A 26,988-nucleotide genomic window follows, 5' to 3' on the forward strand; every position below is an offset into this window, starting at 1 on the left:
GGCCTCCCGCATGCCCACTATATGCCCTCGCTCAAAGTCCGTCAACTGCACATACGGTTCACGTCCACGCTGTCGCGGCATGCTACCAGTGTTAAAGACTGCGATGGAGCTCCGTATGCCACGGCAAACTGGCTGACACTGACGGCGGCGGTGCACAAATGCTGCGCAGCTAGCGCCATTCGACGGCCAACACCGCGGTTCCTGGTGTGTCCGCTGTGCCGTGCGTGTGATCATTGCTTGTACAGCCCTCTCGCAGTGTCCGGAGCAAGTATGGTGGGTCTGACACACCGGTGTCAGTGTGTTCTTTTTTCCATTTCCAGGAGTGTATATATACCAGTGAACAAGTGTTTTTCAATGTTTAATAAAATTAAATTCTGTTTGAAACTGTAACCTCATTTGGGTCTACCCTTTCATTCCCTGCAGCGTATGAGCTTTGCCTGCCTTACGTTTTGGTTAAGTTTTCCCATACCATGACATATCAGCAAGGTTACTTATTACTTAAAGTTCTTGCCCCAGGCTGCCTCTGTCGCTCAACCCCTCTATCACTTGCATCGCAAAGGGGTACCTTTTGAGTGGACTCCTGCCTGTGACCAGGCTTTTCTCAGTTTAAAGGCGATGCTGAAATCCGCCCCTTGCCTTACTCCCTTTTCTCCTGACCGCCCTTTGGTTGTGGCAGCTGATGCGTCGGCGTACGGCATTGGGGCCGTCCTAGCTCACCGGGATGCCGACGGCTCCGAACAGCCCATCGCTTATGCCTCTAAGACGTTGACACCAGCACAACGGAACTACTCCCTGATTGAAAAGGAGGCTCTGGCGATCGTGTTCGCTGTCCAAAAGTTTCACACCTACCTCTTTGGGGCAAAATTCACCCTCCTGATGGACCATAAACCCTTGGTTACACTTTTCGGACCCCACTCTCACCTTCCAGAGCAGACGGCTCAATGTCTCCAGCGCTGGGCATTGTTTTTACGTAATTACGCTTACACCATCTGGTATAAGCCTACCGCCCACCATGCTAATGCGGACGCTTTGTCATGTCTCTCAGTAGGCCCCGATCCTGCCTTTGACCAACAGGAGGCCCTCTGCTTTCACATTGATTCCGCCCGCTGGGATGCACTGGATGGTCTGTCTCTTATGGCTCCTCACATTGCTGGGGCTACCTGCCACGACCCTGTCTTGTGGCAGGTTCTCAACTACGTGGTCCACGGGTGGTCGTCCTACATCAGTCGTCGGATGCAGTCCGATTTCAGCCGCTGGCGCCACCTGTTCCACAAGCTCTCCATGGTCGATGATGTCCTTCTTCTGTTGGGCACGAAGTCAGATGCCCATCGGGTGGTCATTCCTCCGGCATTGCAGCTTCAGGTGCTCAGTTTGTTACACTGCGGGCACTGGGGTGTGTCCCATATGAAAGTTTTGGCTCTCTGGCATGTGTATTGGCCCGGCATCGATGGCGATATTGAGCACCTGGTCCGTGGGTGCACTGTCTGTGCGTGTCACCAGGCGAGTCCTCCTCAGTCATTTGCACCCTGGCCTGTGCCTCGTTTGCCCTGGGATCGCATCCATATCGATTTTGCAAGCTCGTTTTTGGGGTCCATGTGGTTACTCATCGTCGATGCCTGCTCCAAATACCCATATGTTGTCTGAATGGCATCCACACCCACGGAGGCTACACTCACGGCCCTGGTCCAGGTTCTAGCCATTAAGGGTCTGCCACACACATTGGTCTCCGATAATGGTCCCCAATTCATGGCGTCCTCCTTCCACGACTTCTGCCGGGCCAACGGTATCAAACATCCATAGACCACCTTTCCACCCTTCGTCCAATGGGGCGGTGGAGAGGCTTGTCCGCCCGCATCTCGTGGTCGTGCGGTAGCGTTCTCGCTTCCCACGCCCGGGTTCCCGGGTTCGATTCCCGGCGGGGTCAGGGATTTTCTCTGCCTCGTGATGGCTGGGTGTTGTGTGCTGTCCTTAGGTTAGGTAGGTTTAAGTAGTTCTAAGTTCTAGGGGACTGATGACCATAGATGTTAAGTCCCATAGTGCTCAGAGCCATTTGAACCATTTTTGAGGCTTGTCCGCACTTTTCAAAAACAGTTGACTAAGGCGGTCGACACATCTCCAACCACGTCGGCCCTCTGCTTTTGAGCACCTATCGCACTACGCCCATTGACGGCCGCAGTTCTGCGAGCTCCTTCATGGGCGACAGCCGCGGACCCTGCTTCATTTGCTGATGCCATCCTCCTCCCGCCCCCACTCCTGGCCCTCGCGGCGGTACGCTCCTGGCACGGCCGTGTGGGCCCGCGAGTACGGGCGCAAGCCGGGTTGGACACCTGCCACGGTCGTGGCGGCCCATGGGAGGCGTGTGACGTCGGTGCAGACATCGAAAGGCTTGGAGCGCCGCCATCATAATCAGCTCCGCCCGTGTGCCGCCACGGGACTCGCGCCGCCGCCTCTGTCCCTACCTCCTCCCGGTAAGGACGCGGTCCTCGAGTCACCGTCCCTGCCCCCAGTTGCCGTCTCCCCGAGGGCCTGCCGCCGGCCCTCTCTGCCTCCAGGTGGATCGGCGGCTCCCTCCCCCGCCCTGGACTCTGGATCGGCTATCATGGATACCTCGGGCGTCCCTTCCTCCCCGTCAATAGCGGTTGATGAGGCCGGCTCCTCTTCCCGCTGTCGCCCGCCTCGGCACCGTCCGGGGCGTTTCCACCCCTACGCGCAAGTTTCAGGGGGTAGGGATCTGGTACCGCGCGCCGCGAAATTTGAATCCCCGCCAGACGTCATGGACGTCGAAGACCCATAGAGGCCTCTGCACCATCGCGCCCTAAGCTGTGGCGGCACGCGCCTCCTGGCCCGCATTTAGAGTGCGGACGGCACAGTGGAACACGTGGTTGCAGCGGCCAATAGCGACGTCCCCGATTGCGTACTTACGCGCCTGCCTGTCGCTCAGCCTGCCAGTCTAACCTTGCGTGCGTCTCAGGACATATCGCCTAGCATTAGACAGCGCAATGACTTTCGTGTTGCTTTACGAGTGGATATGGTTGTCTTGTTTGGTTCGTGACTCTGTTGTATGTTCTTGTTTTTTGTCGTAAGGTCCTTCGTTGGTCGTGTCCGTCCACTCCCGCTGTGCTGTTGTTCGCGGGCCGCTCCGCGTGTCCCGCCGCGTTGCCGTCACTACAACCACGCGACCGTTCAGGTCACTGTTACAACATCTACTGCAATTTCTTTGCTTTACATATCGTGGGAGGACGTTGTGTGGACCAGAGTAAGAAAAACTTCTGCAGAAAACGTGGGCTCTTAATGTATACTCTAAGAGTAACGAGAGTTTACTTATTCAGTAGACGGGATGCGTTTCACAGTAGTGAAGATGAACAAGTGCTCATAGATATTCTAGATCAGAGGTTCCCAAACAGGGGGGCGCGCCCCCCTGGAGGGGCGTGATGATGTTGCAAGGGGGGCGCGGGTGGAGTTAGTGGTATAAACCTAATATTTCTTTTTAATATCGATATTTTAATAAAAATGAATGTGCAGGTATTAATGATAGAGTATGGTGCTAAATGCAATCGTTTGGCATCCCACTTCCCGCAATCCTACCTCAACAACCCATCCTAGAACATACAGCTTTTGAAGATCACGTTTAGAATGTCACACACGAAACTCTCAAAATTACGAAGGCGATATGGATTAATTCTAATATATCAGATTTGTAAACAACTTACTTCTGACAACTGGAAAACAGAAAAGTCAGGTATTAACTATTCCGTACATTTGTACACATGAACTGAACGTAATCATGTTATAACTTTTAGCCGTAGTAGGCTATGTTCATCAGAGTAATAATCACTTATACTGCGCAACTGCAAAAACGCCGTTTTATTACCCTGTCAACCCGCGGATCCCTATGTGATGCGATTACAGTGACTTTAACATACTGTATACGCTTAAAATGAACTGTCGGGTTCGTAATTTGGACGCCAGGGCTATGCCCTTTGTCACCAGAAAAATGTGCACGACGTGAATGCGAAACTAGTACAAGAGTTCGTTCTGAGAAGAGTACTTCACGCCGTTCTGGAAACATTGTCGTGACTGCTAACAATGAAACATAACCCAGCTAGGTAGACAATGAAGTCCATAAGTGAGGCAATTTTTTTTTTTTTTTCTAACAGTCAGTACTACAGGTCTTTCATTCGGATTACTTATCTGACAAAACAGTTAATTTTCTTCTGCCTTTTTGAAATACGGCATAATTTCGTTTGAAATTTGTGTACGTTCTTTTCTGCGACAATGGCTTCTTTTGGTACGAGTACAGAGATAACTGTCTGGCACTGTGCACAGTTTCCAGCCATGTGTGAGGTGTATCCATGACCTTACTTAATTACTGTGAAATTTGACAACCAATTCATTGATATTATCCCAAAACTTATAACGTTTCGTTTATAAGTAACGAAAGATAGGGGCACGAAAATGATTTTCGCATAAAACCCCAGGCTGCACTGCTCAGAACAGCACCGCAGAACAGGTAGCCAATTCTTAGGGTGCCGGTAAGCTGTTTCCGCCCCAAATCCGGGAAACGCCCGTTTCTCCCAGCAAGAGCCCTGCTCGGCCGCCAGGTCGCAGACAGTGCACTGACTACCTGCGCTGCGGCTGGGCTTCCCCGTTCTTCGTCCCACTCCTCACAGGTAGTCATCTGAGGTGCCGACACACGACAGTAGCTTTCCTTTATTTCAGTTGGTTGCTTGCAGTTGTTGACACATCTGATGTATTGGATTTTGCTGAAATCGCGTTGATTCTTTCACAGTTGTGCCTCAGTAAAATCAGTGTTAGTGCAAAATTATACTGTTAACTTCTTGTTTTCTTTTTACTTCACCATGAAAAAACGTAAATTTAATGACGATTATATCAAATACGGTTTTGCTTCTATACAAAAAATAGTGTTGACCAGCCGCAATGTGTTATTTGCTATGAGCTATTGAGCAATGATTCCATGAGACCTTCTTGTATGGATCGTCATTTGTGGGCAAAGCATGGTGCATTGAAAGAGAAGCCGAAGGAATTTTTTGCTGCAAAATGTGATAATTTGAAACAGATGAAGTTGGACACTGCTGGATCCTTCGCTCAGACATCAGAAAAGGTACTGGAAGCCTCGTATGACTTATCGCTACTTATTTCAAGGACCAAGAAAAGTCATATTATCGGAGAGACACTAGTCAAACACTGTTTGTTGAAAGCTGCTGATATTGTTCTTGGGTTAGAAAGTAAACAAAAACTTTCACAAATACCGCTTTCTGACAATACTGTAAAACATCGGATTGATGATATGGCCGAAGACATACAAAATCAATTAGTTATGGCCGTCAAACAATCGCAGTTTTTCGCAATACAGTTAGACGAGAGTACCGACGTCGCGAATTGTTGCCAACTGCTAGCTTTCGTTCGCTATATAGAAAATGAAGCAATTAAAGAAGAGTTGCTGTTTTCTACAGAGTTAAAGACAACTTCAAAAGCAATTCATATAATGGCAGCCGTCTCTGAATTCTTTTGTAAAAATGAGTTATCATGGCAGAAACTGATAGGCGTATGCACAGACGGCGCCGCATCAATGCTTGGATGTCGCTCAGGATTCGTGCAGATGGTCAGAGAAAAAACCCTAGTGTTACTGCTATCCACTGAGTAATACACCGTCAAGCATTGGCAGCTAAGACACTTCCAAAGGAACTCAATGATGTCTTGAAGTTGTGCATCAAAATCGTGAATCATATTAAAAAGAGTGCGTTAAATTCCAGGTTATTTACTGCTCTTTGTGAAGACTTGGGAGCAGAGAATAAAACACTTTTATTTCATACAGAAGTACGCTGGCTCTCAAAAGGAAATATGCCAGGAAGATTATTTGAACTTCGAGACGAAGTGATGCAGTTTTTGGAAAATAACAAACAAACTGAATTGTATGTGGAATTTAGAAAGCCTGATGTTCATGTTGCATTGGCTTATCTGTCAGATATTTTCGAATCTTTAAACACATTGAATTTGAAATTACAAGGTGGAGAGTCAAACATAATTTTTCATTGGTATGCCATCAAAGCGTTTACTGATAAGTTGCAACTATGGAAACATAAAGTTTTAGCCTGCAATTATTCCTGCTTCCCCAGATTGTTTGGAATCCTGGAAGAGGCCCGATTTCACAACAATTTTAAGGATACTGATACTAAGAGTAAAATATTGAACCATTTGCAGCACCTCATTGATGAATTCGAATGATACTTCCCTAACAGTTGTGATGATGAAATTTATTATAGTTAGCGACGGATCCATTTCACGTTGACGTGGATGTGTTTCCAGACAGACTACAAGAGAAAGGCTTAGAAATTAAAAATGATTCTGCAGCGAAGTATGACTTTGAGAAGATGGATAAGCCTTTATTTTGGGTGAAATATTTCACGGTGTATTCCAGCACAGAAGAACAAGCACTGAAACTGTATTTACCATTTTCAAGCACTTATTTGTGCGAAAAAGCATTTTCAGCGGTAGTGGCGATAAAAAATAAGCTTGGAAGCAAACTCAGTATTGCCAATGATTTACGTTGCGCGGTTTCTACTATTCAGCCAAGAATTCAAAATCTTGTGAAAATTATGCAAGCTCATCCTTCACATTGATTTATTTATTTGTTTCTTGCCATATGTTTGTGAAAATAATATTTTTATAATAAATACGTCACATTATAAGAGAACTTGTTATTTCTCTCCTAACTATCCTTACATGTAGGTAATACTGTAAAATTATAAAAAACTATTTCGAAGAAACAATATAAAATAAACATAGTGAATCGGATTTAAATATAAATACTGCGTGTGATCCTTATGGATTCTGATGTTACGTGTGGTATGTTGTTTCATCTAATAATAGTATTTCTTCCGGATGAAGACACAGCGAAAGTTTATCATAGATATGGCAACCGAAGAGTAGTCCTAAAATCGTATACTGGTGAAGAAATGGTGTGCAGCAAGGGAATGTAATCAAGGTAAGGAAGTTGTTTTGTTCATTTTTTTTAAAGTTCTGTGTAGTCTGCAAAATTATTTCGGAAAACTTATTTTTTATTTTTTGTCTGGTTCTGGGAACTGGGCCTTTGTCGCCGTTCGGTAACTGTCGTCGTTGACATAAATGCCAACCTACGCGCAATGACAATGGGGAGCACTATAGGCGTACAAATTAGTGATGTTCGTTAACACCGTGACTGAGTGACTGTTTTTGATAATGAATGAAAGTAATAAGCTACACTCAAAATAATGGGCCGCATCCACTAGTCTGCAAAGGTTGCAAATTTTTTCCTTGTTTACCAACGACTTTCTTTACTTTAGGAGTGGATTATAATCACTAGACTAGACTGATGACGTAATAACTGCTACTCGATACATTAACAGCCCACCATGTTACATGACGTCACCATCACAAATTTTTCAATAGTTTCTTGATAATTAATAAAAATCTCTATATTTTTAGGGGGGGGGGGGGGCACGGAAGTTTTCTTTTCGGCAGAAGGGGGGCGCGACAAACAAAAGTTTGGGAACCTCTGTTCTAGATACATACTCTGCAAGCCACCGTACACTGCGTGGCGGAGGGTTCCCTCTCCCGTTTATCTCGCAGATAGAGAAAGTAAGAATGACTATCTACACGCCTCCAAATTAGCTCAAATTTCACATACCTTATCTTCGAGCTCCTTACGCCAAAAGTACGTTGGCGACAGTAGGATCGTATTTCAGCTTAAATTTTCTCAATAGCGTTCCTCGAAAAGAACGTCGCGCGTCCTTACAGACATTCTCATTTGAGTTCCTGAAGCGCCTCCATAATTCTTGGTTGTTGTTCCAACATACCGGTAACAAATCTAGCAGCTCGCCTTCCAATTGCTTTGATGTTTTCCTTTAATCCGACTTGGTCCGCATCCCAAACACTCGAGCAGTACTCAAGAATAGGTCACACTAGCGTCCTATATGCTGTTTCCTTTACAGATGAATCACACTTTCCTAAAATTCTCCCAATAAACTGCAGTCGACCGTTTGCCTCCTGTATTACAATATTCACACGCTCGTTCCATTTCGTATCACTTTGCAACGATACGCCCAGATATTTAAACGAAGTGATTGTGTCTAGCAAGATACTATTTATACTGTATCCGAACATTATGGCTTTGTTTTTCTTACTGATCTGCATTAACTTACATTTTTCTACGTTTAGAGCCACTGCCATTCATCATAGCAACTAGAAATTATGTGTGCATCTCGTACCATCCAACACTCGCTCATATTTGACACTTCCAGTACACTACAGCATCGGCAGTAAACAACCGCAGATTGCTGTCCACCCTGTCAGCAAGCTCATTTAGGAGCGTCGAAAATTACAGAGGTCCTATCACATTTCCCTGGGGCACTCCAGACGATACTCTTATCTCTGATGAGCACTTGTCGTCGAGGACAACAAATCGGTTTCTGTTACTTAAGAACTTTGTAACCACTCACATAGCTGAGAAATGACTCATTATGCTCATAACTTCGTTAACCGTCTGCAGTGCGGCACCGTGTCAAAAGCTTTGAGGAAATCTGGGAATGTGGAATACGAAATAGATATTACTTTAGAAACCACTATTGATTTCTAGGTATTTTTCCTTGTTTTGTCCCACACTGCCACCTTCCAAAGTATGGAAAGATCTTGGCGCAGAAGAGATTTGTTTCATAGTGGTAAAATGTAAACTGTTACGGCTGGGATCACAATTAATAATGTGTTTCGGGTTAGTGTACCGAAATAGAATGCATTTAACATTTAAACCGAACGTTTCATTACTTTAATTAAGGACGTTACTGTCCGCATGGGGAAAATCTTCAAGGAAACGGAACGTCGCAGTAATCTACAAACCCATCCGGAAGATAGATGATCTAAATCTGGGCAAGTATGCTTACCAACCGCTTGAAAAATCAGGCATTTAAAAATTTCCGTGTTGTACGTGGGTACTTCAAAAAGAGCGGTCAAGAAATGAGTAGAAGAGCACTAGAACAATTGCAGAAGAGAGGAGATTGACAGGTCAGCTGTAGCGGAACATGCTGTACAGCCAGAACACCACCACACTCATTTTGATAGTACCCAAGTACAGGCAGCCACAAGCGGATATCTTGAAAGGTTATAGAGAGGCCATACTGATCGTAAAATTCCAAGAACTTCAGTAGGAAGGAGGAGGGCGTCAAATTGAATATCTGGGTACCGGTGCTGAAGAAGATATGTACCAATCTTCCGCCATGGGGTGATAGCAACTGCGGACGACGGCAGTCAACAACGGCCAACTTTGCTCGGGTATTCAAAACACATGACGTCACGCCACTGCCCGGAAGCATGCGTAAACGGAATGTTGCTGCCGTCAGTTGGGGGCCAGGAGCTACGATCCCCCTTGAAAATGACCTCTGCAGATAGGGATGAAACGTTGCGATTAAATGTGAAATCCACTCGACCACGGCACAACAGCCCGAAACATTTTATTAATTGCGATTTGTTTCATGGTATCAAAGATACGGAATTCTTATAACTATTAAGGTATGCGTAGGCATATTTACCAGACATTTTGCTTCGAATGATGGTTCCTGTTACATTCTTGATGCTTATCCAAGGAAACCCAGTATTTCTATACATCAGGTGTCAGGCGCATTTTCTATAGAGTTTCGGCAGGTATTTGTAATTTCGTTTTTGCATTATATAACTGGAATCGGCCTAAACAAATACTGTTCATCACGTCTTTTTGCGATACCAAAAGTCAGTGAAAAGCGTCGCTTTGTTTCCCTTTACAAACAAAATGATTTCTTAAAACGGAATATTACTCGTTCATTCAATAGAGCTGTTGGAAATAAGTCAAGGGCGATACTCGTTTCATCGATATGAACTAGCAGTAACAGTAAAACACGAGGATTATCCTGCACTCCAGCAACACCTCCCTGGCCTCTGCTGACCTCTACTACCAGGAAACAGTGTTGCTCAGCCATAGCCCGAATCTACGATATTCCCTAACCGGGGCAAAAACTTGATATGGCCCCCTTACCTCTTCGAGCGTCTGAGGTAGAACGCCGAAATGTAAAAAAAAAAACATCTATTTTAAAAAAATATGTTCATTTTGTAGCGCACATCTTACTCAAGGGTTTGATTTATGAAACATACATGTTGGAGGAAACGTAAGACGTGTAATTTGGTCTTAAGTGTGCCAAAGTGCAGAGTTAAACCTCTTCACACTGTATTTTGCTCTGTGAAATTCAAAGGTTGTAGCGGGTGCCATAAAACCTATATTCAGGACATTAAAATGTTCTATTGTGCTTCTCCTGCTTCCAGTCGGCTGGTTTGACATCCTAACCCCCTTAAAAAAACTCACAATTACACTGGGTGGGATTGTTTGTGAACGGGAGAGTAAGAACTTTGCAGAAAATTTGTGCTCTTTACTGTCTATCAGCTAATAACTTTCTCTTTTGTGTGACATAAAATTAAAAATAAGAAATAAAAAACCAATGAAGACGAGAAGCAAGCAAGACAGTACATATTTCTTCCATCCTTAGGTCCCAGCATTCTTTTGTCTGTAATCTTTCTACAGCGTTACACGGCTACTTTCCATTTTGCAAAAGAATCTGTTACCTCATCAAAGTTTGCCAAAAGTTTTGCTACATGAAAAATCAAAATGTCGTTGTTCAATACTGAAAAAGCTGTTAGTACGAATAGTACCAAAGAGCGGTGTGGTTTGTCGATTTGGTTACGTCTATTTTGTCACTGTCTGCTAGATAAAATGTGATAAGCCTTTTTAATATTGCAGCAATTGTAACACAGGCCTAATAAGCTAGACTGTTTTGGCACAAATGTTTACGTACATCGCTTACATAAATAACACAACAGGACATAGTTCACGAAGTACCAGAATCAAGTGGTGATTAGGCTTACTACAAGCAAAATGTTTTATGATAGAAAATAGTTTGACATTTCATTCGTACGCTCCAGTTTCTCAGTCATGAGATCGAAAAATAGTAGAACGAAATTTTTATATACATTTGGAATCGTCATATTCTTCCACATAATCTGTGTGATGTCCGCGTTTCTTCTCCTTCCTCGTTCTAGCAATCTTGTCATCGCTAATTCTGTAACTATTCCTGCTACTGACAAATATCTCTGGTTAACTTCACTAACTCTGCCAGAATTACCAGTTTAGTTATCCCGCGTTTATTCTCCAGTTAGGCGTTATTACGGGTTCGTACGATGCGTATCCTCGCTATTCCGAGAGTAGAACTTAAAGTGGCTGCTAACTGGGGACTGTACATCTTGTGGTGTAGCTATCTGGCAACTATTTTCTGTAAAAAATTAATTTTATTCGATACTCTGAGAAACTAATATGGAATATTTCTTACCTTTTATTCCTGTTTTTCGTTTATTTCCCTTCTGGTAATCTCAATCTATATATTTCGCTAATAATTACAACAACTCTGATCATTTGCACACCGAGTCAACCACGTAGACATTCACCCCTTCGGGTTACCTCCTCCCCCTTTTGTCAGCAGGGAAGTTTTCTACGACGGGGTTCCCCTGGCAGAGACTTCACGCACACTAAGCACGCATTCAAAAATCAACTTGTGATTCGTTCAGAAGACAACTTAGAATGTGTTTAAAGCTGTTCAGGAACCTATTGCTATGCGTTTCAAAATTACATGAATAATCGATAGACCAATATGCAGCGGATGCTAGGCGCTTTGTGAAAAAAAAAAAAAAAAAAAAAATGGTTCAAATGGCTCTGAGCACTAAGGGACATAACTTCTGTGGTCATCAGTCCCTAGAACTTAGAACTACTTAAATCTAACTAACCTAAGGACATCACACACATCCATGCCCGATGCAGGATTCGAACCTGCGACCGTAGTGGTCACGCGGTTCCAGACTGAAGCGCCTAGAACAGCATGGCCACACTGGCCGGCTTTTCTTCAAGAATATGAATTTGGCGCCCCCTGAAATTAAATTGCCTCCAGGGGTGGATACCCCAGTCTGCTGCCCCCTCCTCTCGCGCCCCCCCCCCCCCTTCCCCCATAGATCCGGGCCTCCTCGGTCAATATAGGATTACTGGTAGGTCTCCGTGTTTTACTGTTCCTATTAATACATATCTGTTTGGGAAAATTCCTGCTGCACATCGCAAAAACTAAATTGCGAATATCTGTCCAAGCAACAGAGAAATTGAAATTACACCTGGCTTCCATCGAGTATCTCTAACGAAAAAAGCGTTAAAATAACGTTATAAGACGTCTAAATAAAAAACAAACACCCCCTCCCTCCCCAGAACGTCACAGTACCGAAACCCCAACTTTTCTTTACAGATCAAGCACTGATTCAATGGCTAATTTCATTACTTCCTTTCATTTAAAATTTGATGACCGTTTTCTTTTTGAACCTCCGGTAGGCCTAATTTAAAAGACAAGTGTACGTAAAAAAATATTAAAATAAAAGTTATGTACACGTATGGTATCATTTCGACATAGTTGGTGTAACGACTGTGTCGTTGGTCGTACCTATTGACAAGATTTATAGTACCAGCTTCATAAAGAGGCGTTGTTTTTGAAGGTCCCCGTAGATTTGGAAGCGCTGCCCTCGTAGCCACTTCTTCAGTTCAGGGAAGAGATGGAAGTCAATCGGCACTAGTTCGGAACAATATGGCGCTTGACCGAAGAAAATGTGCCATTAAAATTGCTCAAGAAGCCGCTGTATAGCATCAGCGCTATGAGGAGGGGCGCTATCATCGATCAGAACCGTCTTAGAAACCAACATTCCCCTTCCTTGGTTTTGAATGACTCTATACATACTGCGCTTGTCCTTCGATGAAATTCTGCTGCACAACTCCGTTATGTTTGCAGAATGAATTACGTTTCGCAATTTGCACTTTGCGGGAGAATCAGCTGAGGTGGTTCTGTTTATTTGAGTGGGTCATCGTAGACTGAGGTCTAGTTCTCGACAGCGACGAAACGGTGGGGTGTGAGATGCGCAGTCGCCTGTTGCACACACCATCCTCTTCCTGCTTATCTGATGTTTATCCCGTTGTTTATTTGACATTTTGCTACAAATAACAACAGCAAGCTGGTATGTGTTTGGAAATCACGAATTTGACGATTTAGTACCACACACCTGGGCTAAATATGCATACAGAAACAAACAATTTTGAATTGCATTTTGAAAGTATCATTTGAGGGACTTACCACCGAAAGTTTTCTAGAGGAAAAAAACCTGTTAGCAGCTTCTGGTGGTTATTTTCAACAAAATGTCACTAACGACAGTTATGAAGCACGATTTTAAGAAGATTTATTTATTTGGTCACGAACTGTCTTTTGGATACTTAGGTCGTCGAATGGCAACTGAATGTCGCAAACACGGATAAAATGACGTGGTTCCATAGATATTACCCACACAGATGATACGTGAAACGGTGGTACAGAAGTATGCAAATGAAAGTATAGAAAGTGTATCAATAAGAATCATCCGATATGGCACGTCTATACCGCTGAGATTAACAAACATATACAATGGATTTTGCTTTTTGATGAAGGGGAAACTCAAAAAGTATTTTTTCATACCTTTTCATAGGTGTTCAGCATGACCCCCTTGAGATGCAAGGCAAATGTCAATGCGGTATTCAAATTGTTCCCACACTGCAGCGAGCATGTCTTGAGTTAGAGCTACCGCAGTTGCTGTTATGCGATGTCTCAGTTCATTCATTGTTGGTAACGGAGGCACGTAAACAGTCTTTTATAAATACTCACGAGAAATAATCACATAGAGTCAGGACCGGTAACATTGGAGGCCACTAATGTAACACTGGATCATTTGGTCCCGTGCGACCGATCCATCGTTCAGTAATCCTTTGATTTAAAAATTTCTGCACTTTCAGATGCCAGTGTGGCGGTGCCCCATCCTGTTGGTAAATGAAGTCGTTCGCATCAGTCTCCAACTGTGGGAACAGAAAGTTCTAAGACATATCGAGATATGTGCTTCCTGTAGCAGTGTTCTCGGCAAGGAATAATGGACCATATACCTTTATGTCGTGTGACTAGGGCCTCCGGTCGGGTAGACCGATCGCTGTGTGTAAGTCTTTCGATGTGACGCCACTTCGACGACTTGCGCGTCGATGGGGATGAAATGATGACGATTAGGACAACACAACACCGTGAAACTGCACAAATGAATTACATTTTTGGAGAGACCCTCTCATGTTGAACAACTTGATGTGTTTGCTCCATCCCCCATATTCTCGCATTATGATGGTTCATCTTTCCATTTAAGTGGAACGTTGCCTCGCCACTAAACTATCATCCTCCATCTTGCCAAGAACGAAATTACAGAATTCCACACGTTGTTGTTTGTCACTTTCGCGAAGACCTTGTAGTAGCTGAATTTTGTATGGTTTCATGTGTAAACGTCGACGAAACACACGCCAGACGGACTTCGGGACTATGTTGGGCTGTCGAGGTGCTCGGCGAACGGAGTTTTGCTTACTCCTTGTGAGAATATGGCGGATGCGTTCGACTAGGGGACGGCTCGGCGATCTGTCTTTACACAAACAACCTGTTTCTCGGAATTGTTCACACCATCATCTAATGTTCTGTGCTATAAGAGCATCCACATCATACCTAGTACGAAAATCACGCTGAACTGTTATTACTGACACGCAATGCGCGAAACGTATAACACAAAACGCTTTCTGCTGTCCCGGCCCATTTTTGCTAGAACTGAAGAGGGCGTACACTGCTGCTACCTAGCGGGAAACCATGTAACACTCGAGAGTTTGCTCTTTCCAACAGTAGGCCTACGTTGTTCACTCACGTATGTCAATTAAGATTACACTTAACATTCTTAAAACTCGGTTGCAAAGTTTTTAATATAGCGTGTACTTAAATATGAGACAGGTATCCTCACATTTAATTTAATGAGAAAATCGAAGATTTATATGAATACCAACAACACCTGAAAATGAGCGAGCTGAATCCGTCACTCACGTTTAATAACTATCAATACACGTATATATCACTAACGATATCAATTTTAAGTGTCAGAGAAACATTATCAACTGCGAGAAAGAAGTTCTCTGCAATGTGGAGTTTTCTGAGACGTTGTTGGGACAAGGAGACGAGGTGTAATGGAGAACTTCTCTGTTTTCAGTTGTGGCGAGAATAGACGTCGACGAGTATACGAAAATTTTCCTGTTGTTGAAGATCCGCCATTATGATATTTTTTTAAGATAAAGTTTGTTAATGCGATAAGGCGTATAAAAGTTAACTTAAATGTGATTAAATGTTAGTAAAGGGTACAAGAAGATTAAATAAATTAAAGTTTGTGAAACTGTGAGCTATTTTTCATTCACAAAGAACTTCACTGGAATGTGCATGAACAGAGACAGTATTCTCCCTTGACGAATGCGTGGCGGTTCGAGCTTGCATACGATCCAGTTCCATCGGAATAGGTCTCTTTCCATCGTAAATTTTCGCCAGTCAGACGCTAGTGTACAAGAATCATTGGAGAGTACTACTGCCACTACCTTGTAATCACATCTGTCTATAGAGAAACCGTTCAAATCTAGAACATTTCAGAGAACATTACATTACATTAATACTCGTTCCATAGATCATGAATACGACATTTCGTAGTGATGTGAAACATGTCAGTTTAACATAAGTTTTAGTCACCCTTTTTTTTACAGTTACTACATCATATCTAAAAATTCGTCTGTTGAGTAAAAGGAGTTGTCATTCAGAAATTCTTTTAATTTGTTTTTAAATGTTGGTTGGCTATCTGTCAGAATTTTAATGCTATTTGCAAAATGACCAAAGAATTTTGTGGCAGCATACTTCAAGCCTTTCTGTGCCAATGCAGAATAGTGAATATCATCCTTTCTTCTAGTGTTGTAGCTATGCTCTTCGCTATTATTTTTGAACTGAGATGGGTTATGAATAACAAATTTCATAAGTGAATATATGTACTGAATATCCTGAGCTCCTTAAATAAATGTCTGCAAGATGGTTCAATGGTTCAAATGGCTCTGAGCACTATGCGACTTAACTTCTGAAGTCATCAGTCGCCTAGAACTTAGAACTAATTAAACCTAACTGACCTAAGGACATCACACACATCCATCCCCGAGGCAGGATTCGAACCTGCGACCGTTGCGTCGCTCGGCTCCAGACTGTAGCGCCCAGAACCGCACGGCCACTCCGGCCGGCTGTCTGCAAGATGTTCTTAGGGGGGAGCTATTGTTCTGATTACACGCTTTTGTGCAATGAATACCTTTTCTCCTAATGATGAATTACCCCAAAATATGACGATATATGAAATAGGTGAATGAAAATAGGCTTAGTAGGCTAATTTACTGATATGTTTATCATCAGAATTTGCAATAACACTAATAGCATAAGTAGATGAACCTAGCTGGTTCAGCAGATCGTCATTGTGTTTCTTCCAGTTCAATTTCTCAACATTACACCAACCCAGAAATTTTGAATATTCTGCCTTCTAATGATGTTAGAACAATAAGGGACCTACGACTGTAACCTGAGGGACACCATTTTTGATACCTCCCAGTTAGAGGACACTGCTGATATTTGCAGACTATCTGTACTGTTAATTTCAGCCTTCTGCATGCTTCCAGTTAAATATGAATCAAACTATTTGTGCACCGTCCCACTCACACCATAATACTTAAGCTTACTTAAATTTTCATGATCCACACAGTCAATAGCCTGTGAGAGATTACGAAGTATTCCAGTGGGTGATGTTCGATTATTCACAGCATTTACTGTTTGATCAGTGAAAGCATATGTAACATTTTCTGTTGAAAAGCCTTTCTGAAACCCAAATTCACATTTTGAGTGTACTTCATTTTTACATATATGCGAAGCTACTGTTGATTACATCACTTTTCTCTAAGAATTCTGAATAAAGCTGTCAAAAATGAGACTGGATGGTAGTTGTTAGCATCAGTCCTATCCCCTTTTTTATGGAATGGTTTACCAATAGCATATTTCAATCTATCTGGAAAATGCTCTGTTTCAGTGAGCTATTACATATGTGGGATTGCAATTTTATCAAATTGTATAGATATTACCTCTTCCATATACAGCCTTGCATTTTCTAATGAACAGCTGGATATTATTTTCTGTAGAAGACTTAAAATGATTGTTAGAAACATTTTTAGTAATGACTTCTTGTTAACAAACTTTTCGCTGATTTTGATAGAAATGCAGTCTTCCTGTGTTCTCGATTGCCCTGTTTTCCTTTTTAACGATATTCCAAATTTTTAAAATTTTATTCTCAGAAGTGCTAATACCTTTTAATAACTTTTCGCCGGCCTGAGTGACCGCGCGGTTGTAGGCGCTACAGTCTGGAACCACGCTACCGCTATGGTCGCAGGTTCGAATCCTGCCTCGGGCATGGGTGTGTGTGATCCTTAGGTTGTATTGTATTGTATTGTATGTTAACAGGGGACCTAGAAACTGCGGAGAGGCTCCGTTCCCGTCGCAGCCGCAGTGGTCCAGAACCCCACGACGACTACCGCAGCCGACTTCACCCCTCCGCCGCCCCACAACGAACCCAGGGTTATTGTGCGGTTCGGCCCCCTGTGGACCCCCCAGGGAACGTCTCACAACAGACGAGTGTAACCCCTATGTTCGCATGGTAGAGTAATGGCAGTGTACGCGTACGTGGAAATGTTGTTTGCGCAGCAATCGCCGACATTGTGTAACTGAGGCGGAATAAGGGGAACTAACCCGCATTCGCTGAGGCAGGTGGAAAACTGCCTAAAAACCATCCATAGACTGGCCGGGTCACCGGACCTCGACACAAATCTGCCGGGCGGATTCGTGCCGGAGACCAGGCGCTCCTTCTCGCCCGGAAAGCCGTGCATTAGACCGCACGGCCAACCGGGCGGGTGATGTTCTTAGTTAGTTAGGTTTAAGTAGTTCTACGTTCTAGGGGACTGATGACCTCAGAAGTTAAGTCCCATAGTGCTCAGAGTCAATAACTGTTCTTAAAACAGCCCAGTAGTTTTCTTCTAGCTATAAGTACATTTCCCTTTTCTGTTTAGAAGATATTTTTATCCCTTTAGAAAGTGAACCGTGACTTCCTGCGATGCTCTGGGCAGGATAGATTCTCTGTCAAAGTTACGGGCTTCGCGGCGTCTTGGTTGGCTATCGCCCCCTATTTAAGACGGCCGCGGCTCGCGAGGTGAGACTCGCTCGGGGGCAGTGACGGAGATTCGGTCGGCGGCAGTGACAGAGGGAAGACAGCACACGGAGAATCGCGAGTTGGCAGTCGGCGCTTGGTGTACTGAGAGGGCGCACGGTGTTGACATTCCGGCGCCTGGGTCAGGCGGGGAGCGGAACTGGAGTGCGGAAGCAGTCACCATTTAATATAGGCTCTGTTCAGTTGTCGTGTCTATCTCCAATCAGGAGAGCGCAGGATATTTACCCCGGCGTGCATGTTAAGTCAGCTCCTGGACTAACTTTAAATGGTGAGCAATTTGGTGGTGGAACTTCTAGATGTGACAGCTGTGTGTGGCCACTTTGATTTTCGCTAGTCTTTCCTTAAGCCCCTTGGACGTGGCTCCGCAATACTTGGCATTGCAAGTCCATCTAAGTTCGCTGTGCCGTAGTTCCGTTGCATTTAGCTTGAATTAAAAGTATGGCTGGTATTCGGCGGCTCCTTTTTATTGTTATTGTTAGTATGTTAAGTGATGAATTTTATGAAACAATATTTATTCTCTGTACAAAACGTCATATTCACAATGCCTGATAATTGACCTAATTTTATAACTAGAGAGCTCAGTTCTGCAGTTGTGTTAGTTACAGCTGTGTAAAGTAATTTCTTAAAATTATGTTGGGGGGCCATAAGACTTTTTTTCTTTTAAAATTTTTGAATTATTCTCGTTGCTTATACACAACTGAACAGTCTGTGTAGATCACAGCATTTTGCAAATACTAATTAATCATTGTTATGTTACCAGTGCTCTGTTTTAATTAACGTGGTGAAAATAAATTTTTGTATCCTCAAATGGGGTCACCATTCCACTCCAGCAGGCCATGTGCCAACATTACCAATCCTGAATCTTACCAGTGGTAGCAGAGCGTGGTTTAGATTTTCACGGCGGGGGGGGGGGGGGGGGGGATTACTAAGTTCACTGGTAACTAGCGTAATACTTGTATTCATTGAATTGTACGCTTGTTGTCTGGATTGTGGCTATTGTGCTGTTTGTTACAGAATGGATTGCACAAGACCAAGGAAGGTCACCGGTATAGCCAGTCCTAGAAAACCTTGTCTGCAATATGAATTAAGGATTCGGAAGCAAAGTGAGGAAGGAAGCGTAGCGGAACTTGGTCAGCGCTTGCGGGCTGCCTTGACCTTGACAGGACACATTGAGCAGGAATTGGTCGGAGACGTGAGTGAAGCCACGCTTTTTTGTAGAAATTTGTTAAGTGATATTCAGGATGGAAAATGGTTGAAATGGCTCTGAGCACTATGGGACTTACCATCTGAGGTCATCAGTCCCGTAGAACTTAGAACTACGTAAACCTAACTAACCTAAGGACATCACACACATCCATACCCGAGGCAGGATTCGAACCTGCGACCGTAGCGGTCGCGCGGTTCCGGACAGAAGCGCCTAGAACCTCTCGGCCAAAACGGCCGGCTGATGTTGAGGATGGCGTGATAGCTTTTGAAGTCGGCTACCCGTCACGAATGCAAATTTGCCGGGTACACATCCTACTAGACAGTTTAGTTGATAGAATGCGGTATATGTGTGCTGTTAGTAAAGATCCTCCTATGTTGTTGGAGCTTGAAATGATGCAAGACGATGTTTTAGCCGTGCAGAAGCAAATGTCGTATTTCAGTTGGCGTGCGGGTGAGCAAAATATTGAGGTTAATGTTAGTCACGAAAGGTCAGTGTCAAGAAGACATACTGCGTTCGCGAGATTACATAACCTGATAATGGCAGTTCTTAGTAGGGTATCAAAGTTGTCAGTGGATAGTACTACTAAGTTACGTGAATTTTGGTGGTTGTTAGCTAGGGTCCATGAGCAGGCCAACGTATTGGGTGTCATAGTGTATTACTGCAACTTACCCTTTATTCATGGGACATTTAGCCAGGATTATTGCTGAGGCATTATAGAACCAGGAAAGATTCAGATTTCTGGAAAACTCTTAAGTAAATGTTTTGGTACTCGAGAGAAGAAAGACATTATTGATAAATATATACAAAGAAAGGTTGAAGCACTATCCCATTACGTTAACCAGGTCGGTCTTGCTGTCTTAGCCTAGCGTGATGAAATCTCAGACGCTGAAGCGGTCACGAATATTTTGGAAGGTGTACGGTCCGCAGATAGGAGTGGAATTCTTTTGCGATAAACCGTCTATCTGTGCCGAATTGGACGAACTGTTAAGTAAAATTGAAAATGTGCGTTATGGTGATGGCAATCGTGCACAATTGGAAGCAGGCTGTAGCGGGGTAGAGTAAATAGTATTGACGTTCAGCAATATCGGCAGGGTTCGACAGCTAAAGGAGTGTGCTACCGTTGTGGAGAAACAGAGCATTTCGTTAGATTGCCCAAGCTGGGAGGGTAGGGGAATAAATATCTGACGCTAGAAGGAGAAGGTCCCGTCGCTTTCCGCAGCAAACTGCCAACAGAAGGTTGTAGAACAGGTGCTGTTGATGGTGACCGCCTCCCTCACAGCGGTGATTGGTTCAGAACCTGTTTGTGCTTTAGTTGATTCAGGCGGTAGTGTTTCCCTCATTCATTATGATTGGTATCGGAGATACCGACGTATAGCCAGATTACTGGTGTTGGGTTGAGTTGATTATTCTTGCTGTTCTGTGGATGGGCAGCCTCTTGAAGTAGTAGGTCAGGCCCGTTTTAAATAAAGCATTGAATGCATTCCGTGGCCCTTGGAATGCGTTGTTAAAGGATTGCCAGTCAAAGTCCTATTGGACTTGGCATATTATCAGATTCAGATGGCTGAGAAGTCTAAACATATTGCCGTATTTTGTGCTGATTAGAACTTCTTCGAATTCGATGGTGCCTTTCGGGTTGGCTACTGGTGCGGTGGTTTTGTGACGTCTTTTGTATTGGGTCTTGAGCGACCTGAAACTTAAGTTTGTGTATAACTACTTAGATGGTGTGGTGATCTATAGCTAAAATTTCCAGGAACACTGCGAACATCTTAGTGAAGTTTCCCGCCATATCAAGGGAGCAGGGCCCATCGTAAAACTTCCTAAGGTTACCCTAACCCGTGAGCAGATTTCCTTCTTTGGGCACATTGTCTCTGAAAGGGGAGTCGAAGTGGACCAGAGCCGCACTAAAGCCATCAGTCAGTTTTCTGTACCACGAGATAAAAAGGGCACAGTCCGATTTATCAGCATGGTAAATTTTTTTAATAAATTTATTCCCAATTTCGCTCAGTGGGCGGCAGAGTAAATAGTAAGGTCGAAAAATTTATCTGGTAGAATTGCAGCGAGTCGTCTTTTAAAGGTTGAAACAGGCGTTAAGCACGGTCCCAGTGTTAGGTATACCTGACTTCCGTTTGCCCTGTGTAGTACAAACGGCCGCATCCAATGCGGCGGTGGCGGCGGTTCTGCTGCTAGAACAGAACGCGGAGAGACACCCGCAAGCCTACGCGTCTCGTGCACTGTCGCCAACTGAAGCTAAGTATTTAGTGTATGAGGTAGAGGCATTAGCCGTCTTGTTTGCCTTAGAACGATTCAAATTTTATCTTGAACATCGCAAATTCAGGCTGGACTGATCAAAAAACACTAAGTCGAGTTTTGGGTCGACCCCACAAAACAAGGCAGATAGCTCTATCTTAGAATAGGATATCGGTCTTCCAGTCTGACGTTTGCCATATAAGACGGGAAAGAATCAAACTGCCGATACGTTGGGTCGGATGTTCTATGAGCCTGAGGAGGAAAGCAGCGTGGAGCGCCAGGTGGAAGTGCGTCCTGACATGGGGCTCTAACTGAAATTCCTCCATTGTTTACTAATCTCAAGCCAGAACAACGGCTTGACGCTGGTTAGATTAGATTAGATTAATACAAGTTGCATGGATCATGAATACGATATTTCGTAATGATGTGGAACGAGTCAAATTTTCCAATACATGACATAATTAAGTTAATTTTACAACATAATTAAGTTAATATAACAACTTTTTTATTTTTTAATTTTTTTTAAATTTTTTTATAATTTTTTGTTTGGTTTTTCTTTTTTTCTTAATTTACATCTAAAAATTTCTCTATGGAGTAGAAGGAGTTGTCATTCAGAAATTCTTTTAATTTCTTCTTAAATAATTGTTGGTTATCTGTCAGACTTTTGATACTATTTGGTAAGTGACCAAAGACTTTAGTGGCAGTATAATTCACCCCTTTCTGTGCCAAAGTTAGATTTAATCTTGAATAGTGAATCTGTTCGGGTCAGATTAGAGGCTGTGAACAGGTGCCAGGATATTCCATGCACAAAGACTTCTTGTGTAATCAGGCGCGTAGAGGTAAATGGCGTGAATTGTGCGTACCTAAGAGCTTAATATCAGTTTGTTTAGTTTCGCCAGTCCTTGTGCAGTGGACATCTGGAATTTAATGAAACCCGGATCAAGGTCGGGGAACAATTGACCTGGAGGGGCATGGATAGGGATATTCGCACGATGGTTACCCAGTGCGAGGTGTGTAAAGCCTCCAAGCCATACACTGGACCTAGGCGAGGGTTCGTTCGATCAACTAAGAAGTTTCAACCTATGGACAAGTTATATATCGAATACCCGGGGCCCTTACCTCGCACTCAAAGGAGGAACCGATTCGTGTTAGTAATTGCGTGTGTTTTCATCAGGTTTGTCTCGCTTGTCACTCGTAATAGTGCCACATCAGCCTCAAGTATCCAGCATCTGGAGAGGATAATTCGCCAGTTTTGGACCGCCTAAGGCATTCGTCAGTGAAAATGCTCCAGCTTTTTCTTCCAAAGAGTTTCGGAAGTCTTCTGTTGATCAGGGCGTAAAGCAAATCACCACAGCACCCTATTACCCGCAAACCTTAATCGCCGGAAGGATCAACCGTAATCTTAAGGCGGCCCTGATGGCACATCATTCCGGATCGCGGGGGAGATGGCTTTATCCCTTAATTGGCTGTCCTTCGCGTTCAACACTGCAAATCACAAGGCGCATAGGACTACTCCTTCCAAATTAATGTTTTCTTTCGGTCTGAACTCACCGTTGGTCAATTTGTGGACTCTCAATGAGGTTAGTCCTGAGGACAATAAGTGGGGGGCAGCCAAATGGAACGTCAGCATAGCGCATCGCCGAGAAAGAGAAAGGTATAATAAGGGCTGGCGGGTGGAAGGAGTGAAAGTAAGGGACAGAGCATTTTTGAGAAACTTCAACAGGTAAGCTCAAGGCAGCCATGGGATTGCAGAGATGTTGTTCCCGAGATTTGTGGGAGCATACCTGGTTTTGAAGAAGATATCACCGGTGAACTTCCTACTCAGGAATGTAAAATCAGGTAAACAAACCAGGGCACATCTCAACCAGATTAAGGCAGCCGGGGTCAGTGACACTCATAAAGATATCATACACAAGAATGAAAATTGCACCCCTCCAGTTCCGTATTAAGGGAGAGGATGAGTCGTGATTTACTGCGATGCTCTTGGCAGGACAGTTTCTCTGTCGAACTTAACCGCTTTGCGGCGTTCTGGTTGGCTAGCGCCCTCTATTTAGGACGGCCGCGGCTCGCGAGGTGAGAGTCGGCTGCGGGGCAGTGACGGAGAGCGCACGGTGCATCGCGAGTAGTCAGTCAGCGCTTGGTGTACTGCTAAGACGCACTGTGTTGATATTCCGGCGCCTGGATCTGGCGGCGAGCGGAAATGGAGTGCGGAAGCAGTCACCGGTCAACATAGGCTCTATTTGAGAGATGTGTCTATCTCGAATCCTGAGGAGACCGCGGCAATTTACCTTAGCGTCCATGTTAACAGGCAACTTCTGGACTAACTTAACTTGGTGAGCCTTTTTGTGGCGCAAATTTTGGATGTGATTGCGCCCTGTAGCCACTTTGATTTTCGCTGGTGGTTCCTTAAGCTACTAGGACGTGGCTCCGTGATACTTGGTATTGCAAGTCCACGTAACTGCGCTGAGCCCTGCTCCCGTTGCATTTATCTCGAATTAAAAGTGTGGCCGATATTCGGCGATTCATTTTTTTATTATTGTTAATATGTTAAGTGGTGAATTTCATGAATCACTGTATTCTCTGTATAAAACTTCAGCTGCTAATTTAAACTGAAATTGCAAACTTCTTCTTTGTTGGCAACTATAATAGTAACAATTCTGGGCTGTCAAACGCTGCTTTGGTATTCAAGGTCATTGTCACCTTGAGCCAGTTGTAGTTTAGAAATTTATCAAGTGAAATTTCACGTCATTGAGTATTGCTGTAATGGTATCTGCGGTTGTCACACTTCAACGTTTAACATCTCTTCCTGCATTTGGTGCTACCCAGTGCTTGGCTGTTAGTTTTAGTATTTTAGTGAATTATGTAATAATAATGGGTTTGTGTGTTCTAGAAGCCGTTACTGCTGTGCGCAGGCTCTCCTGCCTGTTGTCACTTGGCCTCTCGAGCACGGAATTCATACTCGCGGCTGATGTGAACGCGAATATACTCATTACTTTGTAGATGTTCAAGGCTATCATAACAAAGTATTGACGAATGTTATCCGTAATAGTTAATTCATGTATTTATCTTGCTATTTGAATATTTTTGAAACCTAATAGTTTTTACAAATTGTTATTTTTCATATTCACAAGGCCTGATAATTGACCTAATTTTACAACTAGTGAGCTCAGATCTGCAGTGATGTTACTTATATTTGTGTAAAGTAATTTTTTAATTTTAAGTTGTGGCCATAAGGCTATTTCTCTTTTAAAAATTTTTCAATTATTCTCGTTGCTTTTATACAACTGAATGTTTGGTGTCGATTACCGCTTTTGCAAATGCTAATTAATCATTGTTATCTCACCAGTGCTCTGTTTTAATCAACGTGGTGAAAATAAATTCTTGTATCCTCAAATGGGGTCACCATTCCACTCCAGCAGCCCATGTGCCCTGATTACCAATCCTAAACCTTACCAGTAAGCCATAGCTTTTTAGATGCTTTCTTACAATTGTTTCAATTTTTTTCCTAGTGAATCTGTTTCCAAATATACTCAGAGTTACCATGAAATAGGCTAAATATTAAATTAGCATTGGGTTCCTGTAGACCTCGTCCTAGTCTAACAGCTGGAAGCGTTCCCTAAAATTTGGAACTCTCAAATTGTTAGTTGAACACACTAGTCTGGATGACTGTTTTGCATGGAGCTGTCATGCACTGTAACCAGCCATGCATCTTGACCAGACAGACCATTCTTAACAGAAAGTTCTCATTAGATTATATTTATCTTGGTCTGTAAATATATTACCTATCAGTACGCTGCTCTCCTGTACCACCTGAGTAGGAAAAACAATAACTGACATCAAATTGAAAGAACCAAGCAATACTTCGGCGTCAAGCCTTCTATCGGACTCTTTCAGAAGATCTGCATTAAAATCCCCACAAATAATAATTTGTTTCACTCTGACAGATAGCACAGCAAAGAATCCAAGTTTTTTCGAAAATAGCTGATAATCTCCCAATGGTGACCTATACACAGCTAAAATGATAAAAGTACCATCATTTAGTTCAGGGTCACACGAAAATACTTTTGTGTGTTGCTTTACACAATTTTTTTTAAGTTTCTTTAATACTGTAATAAATTTGAGCCTAGCTGCGGCTTGCGTTGGTGCTGTTGCTAGGTTTCCGTCCTCTGTTGGAGACCAGACCGTATCGTTTAGTTGACATGGTTTTGGTTGTTTGTCTTCTTCTCGTGTTGAGTAGTGCCACTTGCTTTTGCAAGTGTTGCCTGTCCGCTAGTGGCTGCAGCTGCGGTTATCGATATGCAGTAACTGTGGACCTATCTTTGGGGCGACGTCGTGGTTTCTCCGAGTTGGATCAGTGGGCAGTTCGGTTGGGGACTCAGGAGCAGCCAGATCCCAAATCCGCGTAGTGCGAGAACACGCTGGGACCTCTGGTGACGTACATCGACTGCCGAATCGAAGGCCTGTAGTCACAAGGGTGTACGACCTCGTCGTAAACTGGATCCTGCAAGCTTTAAATTGAGTGCATTTGGATTCAAGTAGTGAAACCCCCATAACTGTGAGATCTTGCGAGTCTCCAGTGACTTGGGTTCGTGTTGCTGCTCATTGTGTTGCCGAGGTGAAGAGCAGCGAGAGGAGTGCTTGGGGAAACCGGATCTGATTAGCATTCCTGGACATATAATTACTATTTATTGCGTTCAGTTTGTTACTGTTTGTTAAGTTCAACCGCCGGCCGAGGTGGCCGAGCGGTTCTAGGAGCTACAGTCTGGAACTGCGTGACCGCTACGGTCGCAGGTTCGAATCCTGCCTCGGGCATGGATGTGCGTAATGTCCGTAGGTTAGTTAGGTTTAAGTAGTTCTAAGTTCTAGGCGACTGATGACCTCAGAAGTTAAGTCCCATATTGCTCAGAGCCATTTGAACCATTTTTTTTTTTTAAGTTCAACCAGGGGTATTTTTCCCGCCTCGTGGTACTAACGCCCAAGTTACCTGCCTTGGGGGTTAATGTATGTAATGGCAATGTACGTTTCCCGCCTTGCCGCTGCTGTCCGGTGAGGCGTGTAGTTTTGACAGCTTTCTTGATTACAGGTTGGTTGGCGATTCTTGTACTCTGGTGGTAGTGATTCCTTTCTCGTTTTGGGCGCTCTATGCACAGTATTCTGCGAACGGAGCCCAGACCGCTGGTTCTGGCTTTGGCATATTTTTACATCTTTGCGTTTGGTTTATTGGACGACAGGTAGCCTCAGCAAGATTATCATTAGTCATTCCTTAGCCTGAC

Source organism: Schistocerca americana, chromosome 1 (assembly GCF_021461395.2).
Source record: "Schistocerca americana isolate TAMUIC-IGC-003095 chromosome 1, iqSchAmer2.1, whole genome shotgun sequence".
NCBI lineage: Eukaryota > Metazoa > Arthropoda > Insecta > Orthoptera > Acrididae > Schistocerca > Schistocerca americana.